Genomic DNA, 14,025 nt, shown 5'->3' with positions numbered 1-14,025 from the left:
TTGGATATATTTTTTCTAGTGTATTTCCTTGTCTTTTGCTGCTTTAGTTTCCTGAAAAATTTCCTCAATTTTTATCTTTATACACATACACAAAGATATTTTTCTATATAGCATTCTCTATATATTTTGTTTCCTCTGAATTCATTTAGTTTTTTCTTTGTTAAGACTTCTTTTATGTAAACACTTTCATCAAATGTCTGATGATATTTGTTCATTTGTATATATGTAAGAGGGAGGATATAAAAGAAATTTTCAACTATCTTTACTTACAAATTCTGAAATTAAATGAAACGAACATATTTTGGACTACCTAATTCACATTTTGCCTTTTGTATGCTTTCATAGTAAATATATAACTCAATGTATTTTCTGGCATGAAGAGATAACTCTAGTGGAGAAAAAAGAAGCATGCATGATTAAAAGATGAGATGAAATACATAAAATTTTCATTTTGTTTTGTTTTTGTTTCTTATCAGTTGGGGACGATTAGGTGTTAATCTGGAGCACAAGTTTTCCTCTTGCCTCTGAATATAAAAAAATAGAAATCTAAAAGGACTATATTTATATTAAGATTTATGCATAAGATAACCCTTCTTTACATGAGAATAATAAAATAATGCACAATTAGAATGGTTTTTGTGATTGACTTTCTATTGTTCTTGTTACGCTAAATGACTTATCTCTGCCAATATGGCAATCTTATTCCTCTTGGCAGTGACTTGTTTAGCAGTGACCATACAAATGAACAAAAGTCCTGTGTGAAGTTTCAATTCTTAGATAACATGGGATGAGATAGTCTCTTCATCTGGATATTTTCATATTTTGATATTTTATCTGAATCTGCAGTCTTCCTGCATCCATAAGCACAAAGCCGAATCAACATGGTAGAGAAGATAGGTGAAAAGAACCTCATATTTTTGAGTACATCATTGGACCAATGTGTCAAGAGCCCTGGATTAATTGTATATTACTATTGTATTAGATAATAAATATTCTTTTATTGAATCAATCTGGGTCATGCATTCAGCTACAAGCATTTCAGCTAACACAATAAATTGCTTTATATTTAATATAAAGAATATATTCTCAAAGGACAACTTACTATAAGATAAAAAAAACAGGAAGAAATTAAAAACTTGTACTAATAAGTAGAAATCTTATGCTTGCTTTCAAAGTAAGTAGCAAAGGTCTATTTACACTTTGTGGTACAATAAAACTAATTCAGTCAATTGAAGAGGTGGCTATGAGAGTGTTTCAGGTTACAACAGTGTTTCAGATTGTACATAAATTTGAAAATAAAAACTGAATGAGCTTTCTTTCAAAAAGTTTTTGAAATGCAATCCTCTATATAAAATTTTAGAGGAAAGATTTTTACATTGTAGGATTATTATAAAAGTAGTATATTATGTGAATGTTTTAAAAATAGAGCCATTTATTTTGTCTTATTTAGTACCATATAACTATTTTTAAGACCCCTATTGAAATACGGATTATTTTTGTCAATTTTTAAAGTGATAGCATTAGTATGATTTTAAATTAATACAAATGTAAAAATTAAAATTAATTTTATTTTTAAATTTTTCAAATAATGCTCATGAATATTACTATATGTAATCTCAAAAACAATTCTACAATGAAATAAGAACGTATTATTATGATTGATATTATATAGATCAAAAAAATAATGCAGGAAGAAATTAAAATACTTGTACTAATAAGAAGAAATCCCTTGTCTCAAGCCAGATTTTCCGGTGATGATCTATTTCAAACTTGATAAGCTTATTCTATGATGGCCTCAGCACATTACAATTATTATGACTAAAATACTCTTTTCAAAATAAATCTTCATATTAAAGACAATATTCTGCCCTCTGTTTGCTCCCCTATTCTTTCAGGTTTAGATTAATTTTGAGAGAGAATCTGAAGATGGATTAGATAGTAATCCAGAAAAAACTATTTAGAATGGCACAGGTTTTGATTACAGCAAATAGATTATCTTAAATAAAAACCCTATATTATTCTTAGTAATAAAATCACAGAGATTAGCATAGTAGGAATACTGATTCTGTATCCAGGAACCTGTCATCTTGAAGGATTTAACCATGATAAAATGTAATGCCAACCAATTTGGAGTTTTACTCAATATCTTCTTCCTATCAAGTGGAAAATACAGTTTTGTGGGGGAAATGACACTAAGTATGTCTGTGTATAACGCAATATACACTCTATCTGTAACGCTTTTATTTGAACCACAGGATATTGCCAATATATAATCATCTCAGGCCTACAAATGGCAATTTCATCTGATTCAATCCAGTATTTTTGGACATTTATTTGTACTAAAAAAAATCTGAGAAAAAGACAGAATAAGATCAAATTATCAGCTTAATTTACATGCATTACACTTTTAAAAATAATTCTTATGTACACAATGACTAATTTTAATTTGAAATATTTAGTTGATATATGTCTCACTAAAGGAAGACTCATGCTGTAGAATCATAACCACAAGTTTAAAAAGCCTACTTAAGTAAATTTTTTTTGTGTGGATGACAAGGTCCCTATTAGAATGTCACATCAAAAAACTATTTTGCAAAATTTAATATGTAACAGTAACATGACAATGTAAGAATGCAAATATTTACTTTATGCTATAACATCATCACATCCACAAATAACATCTTTTTGAAGAATTAAATGACTCATAGTGAAAAGAATCTAAGACAATGACAAAAATAAATTCAGAAGACAAACTTTCAATTATGGTCTAGATATTAAATTTTTTCTAATATTGAAGGCAAAACCTTTTCCTACTGTTCAATGCATTCCTAATCTTGTCCCAGTGCCTGTGCTTTCTATTTGATAGGCACTTTATAGTGTTCTTATGTTATGTTTTATATCAAAATATGATTATTCTCTTAATGACTCATGGTTAAAGGAACTCAGAGAAGGAAAAGCCTACATAACCAATAAAGATTTTAATGGTATATTTGAAACTTTACAGATTATAAACTTATACACTTTTACTTTACTATAATAATGACATTTATTTTATAGCGCTTTATGTTTTACAAGGACTTTGATTTATATTACAGTATCTCATTTAGTGTTTTTTGTTTGTGTTTTGTTGTTGTTTGTTTTTTTGTGAGACTGCGTCTCACACTGGCGCCTAGGTTGGAATCCAGTGGCATGATCATAGCTCATTGCCTCCTCAAACCCCTAGACTCAAGGAATCCTCCCACCTCAGCCTCCCGAGCAGGCAAAACTACAGACACACATCAACACACCTAGATAATTAATTTTTTTTTTTTTTGTAAAGGGAGGGTCTCGCCATCTTACCTATGCTAGTCTTGAACTCCTGGTTCTTTCTATGTTTTTGTTTTAAGGTTTTACGTTATACTTGACTGAGAACTATAATAAAATAAGTTTTAAGAAACTATTCAAAATTCTACACAGAAAAAAAAAAAACTACTAAGAATTTTCCCTTACTGTTTATAAACTTAAGCACAAAACAAAACTTGTAAATAAAATAAATATAATTTCATATTTATACATAAAAAAACATTAAAGATACTCCTAGTTTTAAATATTTCAATTGCACCTTTATTAAAATTAATTCACATACTATAAAAGTTACCCTTTTAAAGAGTACAATTTAGTGGTTCTTTGTATATTCACAGAGTTGTATAACTATTATCAATATCTAACTTCATTAGCAGTGCATGTTTGTAATATTTTTTAAAGAAATAAACAAATTACACGTACTTCATTTTAAAAACAAAACCAAAATGAAAACTTAGATGATTTTTTTTTTCCCTTGGATGTGCTTCTACACAAAGTATACTCAGCAGTTTTGACTTCATGCTTGGGAAAAGACTTCCAAGGGATAATATTATCATAATAAATTCTCTGAAATGTTTTATATGATCTGGACTTGAGATGTCCACCCTAAAACTGTCTTCCTTCCATGTGTACAATGAATGTGGTAATTAAATGCATGAATGTCCCCAATTTCTTACCCTTTCTATATCCAGGGGTTTTTGCCATACACATGTGTAGTGCCCTCCCACTCAGGTCTCTCAAGTACCATGAACATGAGTCAGTCAGTCATGCTATTCATTCACTTATGATTTAATATATGCTGTACATATTGGTTGAGTACCATAATATATGTCTACTATCACAAATAATGTGCTGCTCATGGCCAGTCGCAGTGGCTCATACCTGAAATCCCAGCACTTTGGGAGGCTGAGGAGAGCTGATCACAAGGTCAGTAGTTTGAGATCAATCTGATCAACATAATGAAACTCCGTCTGTACTAAAACTACAAAAAATTAGCCGAGTGTGGTGGTGTGCGCCTGTAATCTCAGCTACTTGGGAGGCTGAGGCAGGAGAATTGTGTGAACCTGGGAGGCGGAGGTTGCAGTGAGCCGAGATCACACAATTGTACTCCAGCCTGGGCAGCAGTGCGAGACTCTGTCTCAAAAATAAAAAATAAATTAAAAATAAATAAATAAATAAATAAATAAACAATGTGCTGCTCATATTCTAGAATTGAGAATATCGTTGTTCTGAAAGTATATTCTAGTGGAAAGACCAATAATACCAAAAGATAATAAAAATAAAAATTGATCAGTGTTATAAAGAAAAATACAATCAAGCTACACAGGGAAGCAGTTGGGAAAATTCAATTTTAATCATGTTTATCTAGGAAGGCTTCTCTGAGAAATTAATAATTTGACATAAATTGGAAGGAAGCATAACAATGAGGGAGGTGACATCTGGAGTGAAATCTGAAGAAGGAGTAAGCACAAAGAACCTGATCAGGAATGAACGTGGTTCGTTTGCGGAATTGGCAAGAAAGCCAAAAGGTATTAAGTGCCCAAGAATATGTTGAAACTTCAAAGCTTTCTAAACACAATTTCCTATTTTGAAAGAAAAAAATGACTGGATAACAGAAAGTTTCCAACATTAAAGCAAATAGTCAATTTGAAATTACTTGTCCTTTTTAAAAAAATTTGTTTAATGCTTTGAGTGCCAATCTCCTAACAAGTACCTCAGCATTCAGATCCCATCTTTCAGTACACTGGTTATACTGCCGATCTCACTTAAGATATCTGACCACCCAACATTTTAGGCAAAGCAATCTTGAATGCCATTTTTATAAAAGAAAAGTTAATTACTTAATCAATATAAATTTTAGACTTTTGAGCAATAATTCTAAATTATTAATATAACATGTTCCTGTGTGTTTTGATGTATACGTACTAACTTTTTTTAACTTTTACATTCAGAGGTGCAAGTACAGGTTTGTTATATAAGTGAACTTGTGTCATAGGAGTTTGCTGTACAGATTTTATTTTATTTATTTATTTATTTATTTATTTATTTATTTATCTATTTTTTGAGATGGAGTCTCACTGTGTCGCCCAGGCTGGAGTGCAGTGGCATGATTTCAGCTCACTGAAAGCTCTGCCTCCCAGGTTCACGCCATACTCCTGCCTCAGCCTCACGAGTAGCCGGGACTACAGGCGCCCGCCACCATGTCCGGCTAATTTTTTGTATTTTTAGTAGAGACGGGGTTTCACCGTGTTAGCCAGGATGGTCTGGATCTCCTGACCTCGTGATCCGCTAGCCTTGGCCTCCCAAAGTGCTGGGATTACAGGCGTGAGCCACCATGCCTGGCCATTGTACATATTTTATCACCCAGGTATTAAGCCTAGGACATATTAGTTATTTCTTGGTCCTCTTCCTCCTCCCACCCTCCAGCCTCTGAAAGATCCCAGTGTGTGTTGTTCCCGTCTTTGTGTCCATGTGTTATCATCATTTACCTCCCACTTTCAATTGAGAACATGCAATATTTGGCTTTCTCATCTTGTGTTAGTTTGCTAAGGATAATGCCCTCTAGCTCTGTCCATGTCCCTGCAAAGGACATAATCTCATTCTTTTTTTGGCTGCATAGTATTCCATAATGTATATTTATCACATTTCCTTTATCCAGTCTATCTAGCCTTATCAAAGTGATGTCTATTTTCCTAATATAACCAATTCCAAATTCCTCCCAAATTTATGGAGGTAGCACTAAAGGCAAAACCTCAGAAAACAGGGTAAATATCCTCTTTCCCACCTCCCTACCCTTTCAAAACCATCAAAATTGAGTGTTTCATATTCTTTCGTCTTCCCTCTGGGTCAAAGATTCAGGGACTATACTTATCAAAATTCTATGCCACAGTCTTCTCAGCCATGTGGCTAACATCTTCCAGATGGCCAATGAACTAGTCTAAATAACCATTCACACCCTCATATATCAATTTGAATGCATTGATTCTTATAATAACACAGGAAAAAAGTGGGCTTATGTTGTAATCTTAGGAGTTAAAATCTCAACAATTAAAGTACTATAGGTAGAAAAGTAAAAGAGACCCTGAAAGAATTTTTGACATTAACAAAACTTCAAATTGTCAGAAAACCAGTATATGCCTTTTTACTTTTTTCTATCCCACTTCAAACTTTAAAAATAATACACTAATTTATTTCCGTTAGACTATGTACATTGATCTATGAATTATGCAGGGCAATCTGACCTCAAATACAGATTTGAGAAGAAGAGTAGGTATGAGTAAAAGACTAATGTGAGTGCTGTCAACATAGTCATCTTATCTATTGGTATATGTCTGGTATGTAATCTCCTCTCTTCTAATAATGAGTAGAGGGAAACAAACACATTTGCCTAAAGAAATAAAGAACAAAAGTAAGAACTATTACCCTGAGAATGGGCATACTTCTGGAAATTATTTGCCATAGTAGTCTAAGGAATATTAGAATGAATCACCAATTTTAATGCTACAATATAGTGTTACTTCTAGGACTTGTGGCCAGACATCTTTAAAATATGCTGGAATGGGAAGAATTCTGGGTGAGAGATAAGGCAGAAGGCAGGAAAGTAGAAACAGCAGAAGTGACATTTACATTGTAGGCAGTGAAAGGCAGAGCTGACACTGGATATTCTGAAGAGAAGTTTCAGGGACAGGTTAGAACAATCTCAAAACTCTTCTTTGAACGCAGTCAAAAACTAAGACCAATCAAAAGTAGAGTATGTCCATAGAAGACAAACAAAATAAACCCAAACCAAAAATAACTTGTGCTCTTTGCTACATGACTCGGTCAATGAGAACAAAAGCAATAATCACACTCATACTTCAGGAAAACCTTCTTCCCCCAAAGAAAAGAAAATGAAATTTTCTAGGTTAAAATGACTCACCTTAGATCACTCAAATTAATTTTCATTTTGATTAAATGTGATGGACTAAGCACGAGTTTCTACTTCTCTTCACAAACAAAGGGACATTGAAATAATAGACAACTGGACAAGAACAAAAGAGAGAATGAAATTATCGTTCTGGAAGTTGGAAAAAGGAAGTTGCTTTTGTCCTTTCAAACAGCTATAGCAAAATAATGGGTAATTTATAAACAATAGAAATTTATTGTCCACAGTTCTGTAGGCTGGAAAATCTAAGCTCAAGATGCCAGCAGATTCTCTGTCTGGTGAGAGCCTGTTTCTCATAGATGGTGTCTTCTATGTGTCCTTACAAGGGAAAAGGGGTGAACAAGCTCTGTTGAGCTTCTTTTGTAAAGACACTGTGCCTTATGAACTGAGCCTTCATGACCAAATTACTTCCCAAGGCCCCACCTCTTAATATCATCACCTATGGGGTTAGGTTTCAGAATAGAATTTGGGGGAGATGAAAATATTCAGACCATAGCATCATCCATCACACATTCTAGATTTACTTGGAAAGTAGAATCAATTGAATAGTTGGAGAATGAGCTGAGGAAACCAAAATAATACTTCTAATGATCCTCCCAGGCAAACCCCACAGAAGTAAAACATCTAAAACAGCCACTTAGCATAGATTCCTTTTTTCCCCCCGTTTTCCAGTGGATCACATATTGTATAGATTATTTGCTTTAAGATAAAAATTTCTTACCATCAATTAAGAAAATGTTCCGGACTTCATACCTTGAAAATTATTCTTTAGTAGTTCTAGAATGGGGTCCAGTTAAGTGTATGTATCTAAATTTCTCAGGTGAATTTGAAAGACATTCTGGTTATGAATTGTTACCTTCAAAAGTGGTTGTGGTTCTTACTGACAAACTCCTATTCTGAGGTAAGCCAAATAGTGATTCTCTGCATATTATGCAAGCTTAGGTAATAGCATGGGCTAAATGTTTTATTTAACAAATCACTTTTGTGTTGTTCATAGTTTAAAAATATATATAAGTGTGTAGTTTAAAATAGTTTGTGTTCAAAGGCTTTTCATAAGAAAATGTCCATTACATTTTGTAGGAGTAGTTTGCAAACATATTTCTTTTTCATCCTTAGTTTTTTTTTCTCTCTCTACCCCTCTCTCTATATAATATAAAATATATATAATTTCTACATTATATATAATAAATTTGTATGTAAAATATGGTATAGTGATCTCTAATTATAAAAATTAGATATAGATATAGAAATTACATGTTAAATACAATTGATATTACACATATAATTGTATATATATGTGTATATATACACATACATATACACACACACACATACACAGTACATATAATTTCTGTAGTTAGAGATCACTATACCATATTTTCTGGAGAAGAATTTGGTGGTATATGTCTATATATCTATATCTATATGTATATGTTATGTGAGAGTTTTACTTTTTCAAAATTATACAATTGACCCAAAAATTAAATATCAAATCTGTAGAGATAGTGATCTATATATCCAAAAAAATGTAGTTTATTTAGACATTTTTCAAATGAAAAACTAAAGGAGAAACTCAGTTGAGCCTATTTTTTCAAGTTTTAAAATAATTTGCCATATCAATGAATTAATATAAGATACATAATATCATAATACAAAGATTGATGGAAATAGGTGTTGATATGATGGTATATTAACAACAGCTTTAACTTTCTTCATACACAGCAAAAAAAAAGAAAAAAAAATAGACTTTAAACTCCTCCTTCTTCCCTGTCATTCTCCATAAAACCCACACATACCCACAAAATATATATCAACAACAAAAAAGTGATCCAAGGTGAGCAATCCATTTCAAACTATAAAGGAGGATTGGACCATTAAATTGTATAATTGGAATTATGGTTAAGATGTAAAGTCCTATGCATTGTTATTTTCTATTCATTGAGTTAAAGAATTCTCCTCATCAACAGAAATTTAAATTTCATTTTGATGTTTGGAATTCTTTATCTCCCTTTAACTGCTGTTCACAGGACTCAATCAAGGATATCTCTTTGCAGTGATGTTACCGATATATATTTCATAGTTTAGTGGAAAATTCTAAAATAACCAACACATCATTTTGCTCTAGATTTGGAAGCTAACAAAACATGGCTACAAATGAATAATTAAGAAAACAAATTACCAAATCATATCCCTAAATGTTTCTTTAAGTTCCCCAGAGGGTTCCCCTACAATTGACTTCTTGTGTATGAGTAATGAAAACCAAGATTTGTGTTTACTTCACTGACCCTGAAAACAAAAACTCTTATAATCTTTGTTTTGAAAGTATTATAGACATTTAGTTTTATGGAAACATTCTTCAATGTTTCAGATTTGGGAAGTACAATAATGCTGTCTTTAATAGTAGGTTTTTCTCAACAATGTTGGTTTAGGACAATACTTTTCTATCTTGAACATGGATAAGAATCACTTGGAAGGCTGGTTTAAAACACAATTGCTAGCCTAGACTGTGAGTTTCTAATTGACTAGATCTAGAATGGGGCCCATAAATTTGCAAACATGGAGGACCACTGGTTTAGAATATGTGTCCATTAATTTATCAGCTGAAATTACATATATATATATGTATGTGTATATATAAAATTAATGAAAACCAACTTGTGCTGATTTGAACTGTGTTTATGTCTCCAAAACATCAGTTTCAGAAAATGTCAACATATGGTTCCATATACTCATATTTAAAATAGCAAATTTTATTTCTAGTAGCAACGTTATGATATTAATGCCTCTTGCTTAAAATGAAGTAAAACTGTGAATGTTAGCAATGCTATTTCACTGAGAAGTAAGAAAGTATTTTAGAAGAGTAAATTGCTAGTTTTTAACTTTCTGTGCATTTTTTGGCTTCAAATAAAATCTTAACAACAATAGTCTCCTTGGGCTTTTCATTGACATCTTTTAAAGTAATTCAGAGGCTGAGGAATGCAGAAATTAATCACTTTGACTAATTTGTAATTAGCTCTACCTGTATTCCAGAGGAATGATCAATGTTACCATTTGAAGAGGCCAGTCTTAGATCCAGCAACACTTCTAGAACAGTCGCAGTTAATTTTTGACATTCAGTGCCTGTTCCTCACTGGAAAAGCTAAAATTCTCGTATTCAGTCACAATTTATTAGAACTTTTTTTTTTAAATAGAGAAAATAAACATTATTTCTTTTTAACTTTTTAAAAATATTGGGTGAAAAAAGTGTTTAAAATTACATAAGTCAGTTATTATTATTAAAATTATTACTGAATCAGTGAAAGATAATTCCTGTCATATGTGTTCAATTTTAAGAAAATAAAAAAAGTTCCCTTGCAGATTAGTTTTCTAACACATTTGACATACTTAAAGTAGAGCTGAAATGTTTTGAAATGTGAAATCAATTTATCTTTAAACAACTTTTAATTTGATTTTCCTGGCAATTCAGAACATCTGTTTTGGGATCTGGTTATACCAAACACTATTTCAGAGACTGAGGAAAACATCAGAAAAACAAGAGAATTTCATTCCTGGGGAAGGGGTGTATATTTTAGTAAGAAAAAGAAATTCAACTTAGGACAATATTATATTTCCCCGATTCTTCAACATGGAGTATGAGATCCCATAAATAGACTCTTGTCGACCATCTCTATTTTATTTTATTATTTAGTTTAGTTTAGTTTCATTTTTCAGTGTTCATTTTCCTTAAATGACCCCCATCACCCTGCAGGCAGGTAGGCATTGGCAAGAGATGTTCACTTGGCAATATCGCTCTTTGCCCATATTCTGGAAGGTCTCCTTCCAGGAAAAGTACCTTCCAACCAGGCTCCCCGCTGCCAGGAGCGGGTTTTTGCCATGTGTATGACTGGTAGTCCATCTGTCAATCTGGACTCAGCAGAAAGGCAAGCTCCTGGCCTCAGAAGTTGCATACTCCAGAAATAGAGCTGCCGTTGTCGGTTCCAAAGAGGATGACACTGGCAAAGGCATCTTCCTCAGCTTGTCCAGTCGCTTGAACATTCCAGTGATGAGATTGCAAGTCATAAAGGTCTGAGTGAGTTCTTTAGGGAAGAGATATTCTGATTACCACAGGGACCAGTCATCCTTATCAAAGTGCTCCCAGAAATAGGGCAGCACCACAAAGTGTGTGTCCTCGTTGGAGTACTTGTGCTTAAATTCATCCAAAACAAAGGTACTCCTGAGAAAGTGAGCGAAGAAGTCTTTGACCTTGGGCTCAGCAGCCAGCACCTGCTCACGTTCGTCCATCTCCTCCTCAGGAGCGGGGGCAGCCGCCTTTTTCTCCTCCTTCCGCTCAGCCTGGAGCTACTGCTTCCTTTCCCGTGAACCTTTCCCTTTTCATGGGATATCTTTTTCAGACTGGCTTTCTGCAAGCTTTTTAGCATCAAACTGAGCCATGTTCTCAGACAGTTTCACCTTCCATAAGACAGTCCGGAATTGGGGTTGGTTAATGAAGTTGAGGAACCAGTGTTGGTATTGGGAAAGGCCTGGCAGAAAGAAGGTTGCAGGACCTGCTTATAGAGCCACAACAGAGTGCAGACAACTGCGATGTCAGCCAGACGAAGAGTCCTCGGCTTCAAGTGAGCATCTAGCAGCCCCCAGAATTCGCCTCACCTCCGGCTTTGCATTCTCAGTAGCCGGTTTGTTGTAATGCATGATGCCCAAGGTGGGGAACACCGAGGTACCTGCTGGGGGCACTGCGTTGCTATCAGCGGAGCTCACCCACTGCACCACCTCCACTGCTGCCTATGGAGTACTTTCCCACCGTTCCTCATTGCTCACATAGTAGGCAATGGCATTGCTTTCAAACACACAAAATCCATCGTCACTCTCAAATGCTGGAAACTTGCCGTCAGGAAATTTGCGAATAAATTCAGGGGTGCTATTGGTTTGGTCAGAGTGGAAGTGAGGTAGTACAGAGAGCACTCAGACCTGAGCCCCGCTGTACTGAACAGCAATGAGGACCTTAGTTTTCAGGATATGTCCCAGCTACCATGATGATTTCCAATTTAATATTTTAGTATTAGGATAATTTTGAATTTATAGCAAATATACAATATAAAAATATAAACATATAATATATAAAAATATGTAACATAGAACAGTCTATAGTGCTTTCTGGCATCATATAGAACTCCAAATAGAAAATCAGTGAATGAAAATATTTCTATAAAGATGGAAAACATTGCTGTAGTAAAATGTTAATGCCCTAAAAATTAATTATGTCTTTCATAATCAGGTGATGAATTAATCATGATGATTCTGTTGCATATTTCTACAGGAAAGCACATTAGATATATGAGTGGTATAACTTCTGAAATCCCCACATATTCAACCTGTACCCCAAAGCCTTATTTATATCTTCAGTTCCTCTATATATTCACAACTCTACTCTTCTATCATTTTCTTTAATCTGATTACTGTCGTGGTCAGTGACTGCCTGAGGCACGTGCAAGGGCAGTTAAAGAATTTACCAAGACAGTAATGAGTTTAGAAAGGCAGATTTATTAGAGAAAAGAGAAGATGCATTGCAAGAAAGCAGTGGGCAGTACAGCAGAGGGAAGGCTGTCTGCAACAAAGCAGGGACTTGATGAGTATTTTAAAGGGTAGTTGCTTGAGCTGAATGCTTGAACCAGGATATTTGGGTGCCAGTGGGCAGTGAGCTGAGTGCTTGGGTTTGATGTTTGGGTGCAAGTGAGCCATCTGCAATTGGCCCAGTTTCTTAAACATTCACTCCCATCTAACCCTGTTTCTTTCCTGCCAGCTAAGCCTATTTATTAATTTTCTTTTAACTCTTTTGGGTTCTACATTCCCCTACCCTCTCTGACAGAATAACAAGAACAAATCTTAGGGATTAAGACAGAGGTCTCATCTTCCAACTACTTTCTGCTGCCCTGGGGCATAAAGCTGACTCTACCTACAGTTATTGGTGGGTAGAGGGACCCCATGGACCACTGTCTCAGGTTATGGGACTTAAAAGGTTGGGCACACCTGGAAGATGGGTCTTGGGAGAGAGAGCATGTTTCTATGGAACTGATGTCTAGCAGAGTCTAAAGGAGACTCTGGGGTCTTTGGGGATAATTCACTGATACCCTTGCATCATCAGAAGCTTGGTGTGAAACTGCTACATTCTAGAAAAAAACAAATTTAACCAGTAAGTTAGAGAGACAAGTACTGGAGAGAAGTAGCAGTATAGATGCAATTGGTCCCCGCAGAGGGACCTCATAGAGCCTCCTAGAACCTTCTTTAAGAAATTAGGTATTTGAAAGTGGTTTTCTTCATAATCAAGTGGCCTGTTTCTGTACTTCCCTTGATTTTTGCTGGATATTTCCTGATTAATTTACACAGAAACAACATTCTTCCTGAAGAAACAAGCATGTCCTTCCCTGGGCTACTGTGAGTAGATTAAGGGCTCATCTATTTTGTAGGACTACTCTAGCAGGGGGATTGATTTGTCGATTCATTTTATTTAATGTTTCTCTGATTGTGTCCAGGAATTTTGCAAATTCTTGGGGAAAGAGGAGATAAGGACAACATTTGTAATTCCTGCCACTGCAGCACCAGTTATACTTAAGCTGGCAAGAAAGGAAATTGGCCGGGCGCGGTGGCTCAAGCCTGTAATCCCAGCACTTTGGGAGGCCGAGGCGGGTGGATCACGAGGTCAGGAGATCGAGACCATCCTGGCTAACATGGTGAAACCCCGTCTCTACTAAAAATACAAAAAA

General features: G+C 34.4%; 1 pseudogene; it reads right to left on the bottom strand.

Moving 5' to 3' along the window:
• Positions 1-10,990: 10,990 nt before the first annotated feature.
• LOC112624366 overlaps positions 10,991-14,025 on the bottom strand; it is a 44,483-nt pseudogene continuing 41,448 nt past the window's right edge.

The sequence above is a fragment of the Theropithecus gelada genome, chromosome 5 (assembly GCF_003255815.1).
Source record: "Theropithecus gelada isolate Dixy chromosome 5, Tgel_1.0, whole genome shotgun sequence".
Classification (NCBI taxonomy): Eukaryota; Metazoa; Chordata; class Mammalia; order Primates; family Cercopithecidae; genus Theropithecus; species Theropithecus gelada.
This window is presented reverse-complemented; position numbering and strand designations above follow the sequence as displayed.